This window comes from Mastomys coucha, unplaced genomic scaffold (assembly GCF_008632895.1).
Source record: "Mastomys coucha isolate ucsf_1 unplaced genomic scaffold, UCSF_Mcou_1 pScaffold21, whole genome shotgun sequence".
Classification (NCBI taxonomy): Eukaryota; Metazoa; Chordata; class Mammalia; order Rodentia; family Muridae; genus Mastomys; species Mastomys coucha.
Window position 1 is genome coordinate 117,868,492 of NW_022196904.1, and position 7,281 is coordinate 117,875,772.

Here is a 7,281-nt window from a genome sequence, read left to right on the forward strand (position 1 = left end):
ACTCACTCTGTAGACCAGGCTGGCCTCGAACTCAGAAATCTGTCTGCCTCTGCCTCCCAAGTGCTGGTACTAAAGGCGTGTGCCACCACTGCCTGGCAAGGTGAGGATTCTTACTACAAGGACATTGGCTCTAAGCATTCATAAAGACACTGAGGCTTTTAAGAAGAGGGGTAACATGAGTTAGTTTTTGTCTTACTTGGGGTTTCTATTGTGGTAAAACATCACAACCAAAAACAACTTGGGGAGGAAGGGGTTTATTTCATCTTACAGCTTGGAGTCCATCATCCAGGGGAGTCAGGGCAGGAACTGATTCAGAGGCCATGGAGGAGCACTGCTTACTGGCTTCCTCAGTTTGTTTTTCATATACCCGGGACAGCCTACCTAGGATGGCGTCATCCACAGCAGGCTGGTCCTTCCCACAGCAGTCATCAATCACATTCACCACAGGCTTGCCCACTGGCCAGTTTATTTGGAACATTTTCTCCATTGAGGTTCTCTCTTCCCAAATGACTCTAGCTTGTATCAACTTGACATAAAACTAGCCAAAAGTTTCAACTTCAGAAGCCTTCATGGGTAGAGGGTAGACAATTATTGGGACAAAGAGGGAGGGAGGCCAGTGTTGACTGGTCACAGGAGAGGGCTAAGAGAGGTGATTGTTAATGGAGGAAGAGGTCTGACAGAGTCGCCGATGACTCCTGTGGGATTTGCTATGGCTGCTGGGTACTGGGTGGTGTTTTCCTGGCAGGGCACAGGGAGGAGGCAGGTGTTGGGGCGGGGGTGATGGGGAGTTGGTTTTGTTTTCTTGAGTCAGTAGTTGACAACGCTGGTCTGAAGGTTGTCAGAAGAAAGCTCAAAGAGCTAACGATGACTTTAAAGGCACTGGCATATATTTACCATCAAAGACTCAGTTAGGGTTACCTTGAAGGAGTGTAGGGAAAGAGGAAGAGTCCCTTAAGTAAAGAAAATTCCAGGACTTGAGCTCTCAGGAAGCCAAGGGAGGCAGTGTTCAACCATTGCCTGCTACTGCTGGGGCCAGATCCGAGTGCAACCAAGAATTGGCTTTTGGCTTCAGACAGGTGACTTTGATCAGAGTTACTTTAATGTCACGCTAGTAGTCAAAAGTGAGAAAGAGCTTTGCCTTGGAGGACTAGAAAGAAGTAAGGTTGCGGGGAATGGTTGGTATAGAAAGGTGTTTGTCGGCAGGGATGTTCCAGAATTGAGAGGAACTGATAATTTTGGTTGAAGGGAATACTGGGGTGTGGGCATTTGGAAAGGCAGGGAGCATGGAGCCAAGTGTGGTTAAGAGCTGAACTTTAGGAAAGGAGCAAGGCAAGGCAGTGTGCAGGTTTGGGCTGGCAAGGCTTGGGAGGTGCTCTCTGATGGGCTCTGCCTTCTCTGAAGTGCTGAGAGTAAGGCAAGGACCTGCTGGGAGAGTTGGAGAGAGAAGAGCAGATGTGTCCCTCAGTGTGGGAAAAAGGGATTAGCCAGCCAAGTGTGATTGGATTTTATTGCAGGTTTGAATGCTTACTGATATTTTGATCAGAAATGTGAAGTTAAGTACTTTGGTACAGTGCCTGGCTTCTCTGGCCATGCTCTGTTATCTGTGCAAGGTTTAGAGTCAGCAAATGCTAGTGTTTACCAGGGATAGGCAAGTGAGGTAGGAAAAGGCAAGGAAGTGTGGCAATGTGGGGAGCTGGTGTTAACGTTGGGAATGGACTTCCTTCAGTGGGGTCACCTGTGACATCAACCTCCAGTGGAGGACAGAGGATGGTGTACGTGGAGTAGTGATTGCCGAGGCTCTGGTTTGTCCTGTGGCAGGGCCAAGGGGGGCTGCCATACTTTGTTCAACAAATACCTCATGTACTTAGAAGCAAGTCTCTCTCTCTCTCTCTCTCTCTCTTTCTCTCTCTCTCTTTCTCTCTCTTTCTTTTTGTTTTCTTTTTTTGTTTTTTGAGACAGGGTTTCTCTGCATAGCCCTGACTGTCCTGGAACTCAGTCTATAGACCAGGCTGCTCTCAAACTCAGAAAACTGCCTGCCTCTGCCTCCTAGGTGCTGGGATTAAAGGCGTGCACCACCACTGCCTGGCAGGAAGCAATTTTCTCAAACATTTATTTTAGATTTGTGTTTATGTGTGCCTGTGCGTGCGTGTGTGTGTGTGTGTGTGTGTGTGTGTGTGTGTGTGTGTGTGTGTGTGAGAGTATGTGTGTATGTATACTATTGCATGCAGGAGCTGATGGAGGCCTGACGAATGTGTTGGATCCCCTGTAGCTGGAAATACAGGTGGTTGTGAGAGCCTGACTTGGGTGCAGGGACTAGAACTCTGGTTTTCTGCGAGAGCAGCAAGTGATTTTAGTAGCTGATCCTTCTTTGAGCCCCAGCTTTTCTCTCTTTAGATATCTCATCTTGTTTGCTGTCTTCTAGCCTGTGCTTTCTATGTCAGATAGCATATGATTTTACCACTTCAGCCTACATACATGTATGTGTTGGGGTGTACATTTATGTAGATATATTTATAGGAACAGAGATTGAACACAGTGCCCTGCGTATGCTGTGCCACTAAGCTACATGCTCAGCCCTGTTTACAATTTTTGTATCTTTATAAATGAATTTTACATACATGTGGTTCAACTATTTTACTTAGTTATTTTATAGCTTTTAAATGAACATTTATTGTTTATATTTAGGTGTATGTGTGTGCCATGCATGGTGTGTATGTAGAAGCCAGTGGGCAGCCAGCTGGAATAGATAATTTCTTTACAGCATGAGGTCCTGGGACTTGAACTCAGATTGTAAAATTGTTTTGTAAGCACCTTCACCCACTCTGAACTGTCTCGCTGGCCCTTTTTGAACAAGTTCATTGCATTCCATTTCATAGTTTTACTTATTAATTTATCCTCCATTGCTGAGTATGAGGTGTTATTTGCCTTCCAAATTTCACTACCATACACAATTTTGACATGTAGCTTTACATGTTTTTGCCTATTTCTGACTTGAGATAAATCTCTTGAGTAGAGACTTAGTCTAGAATATTATACATTTTAAAAGCTCTGATGTTCTATAGTCCAGTTGCATTCTAGAGAGACCCCTCAGTTTTCACGTGTAATGTTAATATAAATTGCCAGTTTTTCTGACCCCTTGTCAACACTAGTTGTTAATTTTTTTGAATTTTTGCCAATTAATCACCAGAAATTGTCGTTCATCATTTTGGTTTATTTCCATCACTAGTGAACTTGAGTAGCCTTTTCTTTTCTCTCTTTTCTTTTCTTTTTTCTCTTCTCTTCTCTTCTCGTCTTTTCTTTTCTTTTTTTTCTTCCTTTCTGTCAGTTGCCTCTTGATCTTTTTGCATTTTTCTGGAGGTATGGGGTAGGAATTTTGTTGGGTGTGTAGACCGTGTAGATCTGGCTAGCTTTGAATGCAGAGATCTGTTTGCCTCTGCCCAGGGCTGGTATTAAAGGTGTGCATCACCACACCCAGCTTTGTTGTGCTTCTTGACCTCACTGAACTGGTCTTTGGCACAAGCCCCACACTTCTCCAATAGCCCCCCATGCCTACCCCAGCCTTGGGGAGCTGTGTCTAAAGATTCGTGGTCAGTCTGACCTCTGCTATTTGCTTGCAGTGTCGGTTAGTAAAGTGGAGAGGTTGCGACATTTACTGAGGATGTTTTTTTAAAGACTCTTGTCTTTACAGGAAGTTCCAGCACGAGTGTCACTACTGAGAGGCTCCTTGGTGCCTGATCCGTCTTTGCCTCTATGCTGGATGACAGAAAAATGACTCAGCAACAATTGCTAACGTGGACTTTTCAGATGTAGGGCTTTGTTTTTAAAACAGAACAGACAGATGCTGAAAAAAATGTCAGTACCATAACAGTGTAGAAGAAAAACTGCAACCATAAAATGATGCTGTGGGAAATTCTCAAATCTTTATAGTTATATAGTTATCTAAATTAAGTGTATCCTAATGAAGAGATATTTGTAGCATGCAAACGGTTATTTCTATTTCTTAAAACTATTGTCAGTGGGCTGTTAAACTTATATTTTTCTTTGTATTAATGCAATGTTATTTTTATTTAAATATGGACTTCTTGAGGAACTATAGTAACATGATTTTTAAGAAACTTAGGCTAGGCATGGTGGCACATGCCTTTAATCCCAACACTTAAGAAGCAAAGGCAGGTGGAGCTCTGTGAAGTCGAGGTCAGCTTGGTCTACAGAGCAAGTTTCAGGACAGGTCAGGACTACATAGGAGACCATCTCAAAAACAAAAAGAGAAGAAACTTGTACTGTCCTTTAAATGTGAACTGCTTGGAGCTGGAGCTACCCTGGTGTGGAGAGTTGTTCCTGCTTGTGACAGGCCTCCTCATCCCGCGCTGATCTCAGCTTTTCTGAAGTCGAATGCCATCACCGAGAACCTAGTTGCAGGAGTGAAGCACTTTTTACTTTCCAGAAGTCTTGTGATGATCTGACCTCTCCTGGCATGTGTACATCCCCTGGGGGGTGAGCAAATAAATAACAGGCTTTCACAGTTAGCCAAGGTTTCTGTTCCAGCACTCAGTGCCTAAGGTCCAGTTAATGTGAGAAGAAAAGTGGAAGGCCTGTTGTTTTGGTTTAACTTTCCTTGCACTGGTGTTTGAAAGGATGCAGAGCTGCTTGAAGACTGCTCTGTAGCACCATTTTGTTAACTATAAACTCATTCTCTAAATATTTCCTAACAGACAGTGGGGATGCTGATTTCCTTCTTTTGTTACATAGCAGAAACATTTTATGTCATTTACATAGTTCTCATGGAACATGGAATTTTTTGAAAGCAACATATAATACACATTTTTGTGTATGTGCTCTACCTGGTGTGAATAAAACAATAACATTGATGCTCTTTTTAAAGCTGCAAACTGTTGTCTCTCCCTTGTTAAGGTGTTTCCTTGTCAACCTGTGGCCTCTGAGTGGTTAATTCCTAACCAGATGGGATTACAACAGGAGGATTTAGAGTGGAGGTCCTCAGCCTGTGGAGCGGCCCTTTCACAGTGGTTGCACATCAGATATTTACATTATGATTCATAACAGTAGAAAAATGGCAGTTATGAAGTAGCAACAAAAGAATTTTATGGTTTGGGGATCACCACAATATGGGGTACTAACTATTAAAAGGCTGCAGGATTAGGAAAGTTGAGAACCAATGATTTAGAGCTTCCTTTGTTCCTAGGCAACAGTTTCCAATCATGTCTTTGTCTACCTGAGGACACAACACGAAATGCCGCTTGGGAGGCACATAGTGGAGTGGGTTCTGGTTCCCTTTGGCCTTTGTTTCTCTATACCAGAACATTGACTGTTCGCTTAGTTCCATATGAGTTCCAATACTGTCAGAATAAGGGGAAATAGCGGCTCTTGGTGTGTATTTTAATAAAATCTGTTTAGCTTTTTTAACTTTAACAAGTTTGAGTTGTATCATTCTGCTTGTGTCTTATGAATCTTGGGCAGGGAGGGGGCATTTGGGGCAAGCAATCCATGCCAGCTAAATGGCCCTTGTTGCCACTTAATTTCAATAGTTGGGAAGCATAAAATAGACTGTTTTGGTGAACTTGTCTTTAGACATATTTTTCTATCACTATTCCCCCCCTCCCCTGCCAAGACATTATCTCATGTAGCCCAGGCTGGCCTTAACTTCTGTTTGTATTTGAGGGTGACCTTGAACCTCTGATTCCCCTGCCTTTTCCGAATGCTGGGATTACAGGTGTGTGTCTCCATGCCTGGTTTATACAGTCTTGAGTATCATCCAACCCAGGAACTGATGACACTGGACAAACGCTGAACTAGCTTCAATACGTCTCAGCCCCATCTACGGTTTCTGTGTCTTGGTATTAGCATAGTGTTTACACTGAGCTTCACAATCTTGCCATTGAATAAGGTGCTTATCAAACATTTGTTGACTAGGGGAATTTAAAAAAATCAGAAGTGTAAAGTCAGGTAACACCTGAAAGAGACCTTGGATCACCCAGATCAGTGGTTTGCAAACAGGAGTATACATCTAACCTTTTCCAGAGTTATCCTTTGAAAAGACTTTTGCTTATGAAGAAAGAAAGGGGCTCTGACTGCCTAGGTGCTCACAAAAACTGAAGCAGGCAATTTGCAAATACTTGAATTTTTTTTTAAATAGATATTAAAGCCTTGTATTAATGAAGATCCTCTAATACTTTTTCTGAACAAGATACACTATTTCTATAAATACACTTTGAATTGAAGAGGACTAGATACAAGATGTTCTATTTGTCCTTAGGGTATAGGAAGTATTAAATACTATAGAAAGTATTTTATATGTGTGTGTATATATGTGTGTGTGTATATATATAACTTACATGTCCATTGATTCTATATCTTGGTTGCTGTGACTACTTCCTCTATTCCTGTCTGTGTGTGTGTGTGTGTGTGTGTGTGTGTGTGATGGAGTTTTACTTACCCATAATGAATAAAATGTTTTCCACGATAGAACTGGAAGTCATTTACTATGCTAAGTGAAATAAATCAGACTTGGATAATATTGCGTGCTCTCTTCTATAGGCAGAATCTAGAATTTAAAAAGTAGGAGTTGGGTCTGGTTTTACAGAGGACCATAATTCAGTTCCCAGTATATATACTAGGCGGTTCACAACCACCTGTTTCTCCTTCTCCATGGGATTCAATGCCCTCTTCTGATCTCTGTGGGCAGCTGCACTCACATGATCATACCTGTACATAGACATACATGACTAAAATGAATCTTAAAAAATAGAAGAGGACAAGGACCATAGTGAGGGGGGAGGAGGAGGAGGAGGAAGAGGGATGGTGCACATGATTGAAGTACATAGTGCTGCAACAAAGCCCACTATTTTTGTACCATTATACATGCTAGTAAGAATTTCTTTAAAGGGGCTGGGGAGGTGACTTTATCCTTAAAGTGTTTGCTATGCTATGCAAGCATGAGGATTTGATCCCCGTCACCCACATAAAAACCTAGGCATGGTGCTTGGAATTCCAGCACTGGGGAGGTAGAGATAGGCAGAGATCAGGATAGCCCAACTGGTGAGTCCTAAGTAGCAGTGAGAGATCCTGCCTCAAAAAACAAGGTGGGTGGCATTTATGAAGAAGGACATCAGAAGCTGACCTTGGCCTCCGCATGCATGCTCATGCACACACACGTCTAGTGTAGGAATTGTCCCTGGTTGTGTCCCCAGTCCTGAGCTCTTGGTAGTCACTGTTGAAGGTTAGCTCTTTATTCTTGCTTCACCCCTGCTTCCTCTTCTCCTGATC

The 7,281-nt window shown here is 42.7% G+C and overlaps 1 protein-coding gene across 4 annotated transcripts in view; it reads left to right on the forward strand.

Annotated features, from left to right (window-relative positions):
- Positions 1-5,424, forward strand: part of Sec23ip (SEC23 interacting protein) — a 52,534-nt gene extending 47,110 nt beyond the window's left edge. For all 4 annotated transcript variants that reach the window (XM_031388496.1, XM_031388495.1, XM_031388498.1 and 1 more), the window contains exon 19: positions 3,689-5,424. The gene's annotated coding sequence lies outside the window, so the exon portion shown is untranslated. The remainder of the gene's footprint in view (positions 1-3,688) is intronic.
- The last annotated feature ends 1,857 nt before the right edge of the window (positions 5,425-7,281 follow it).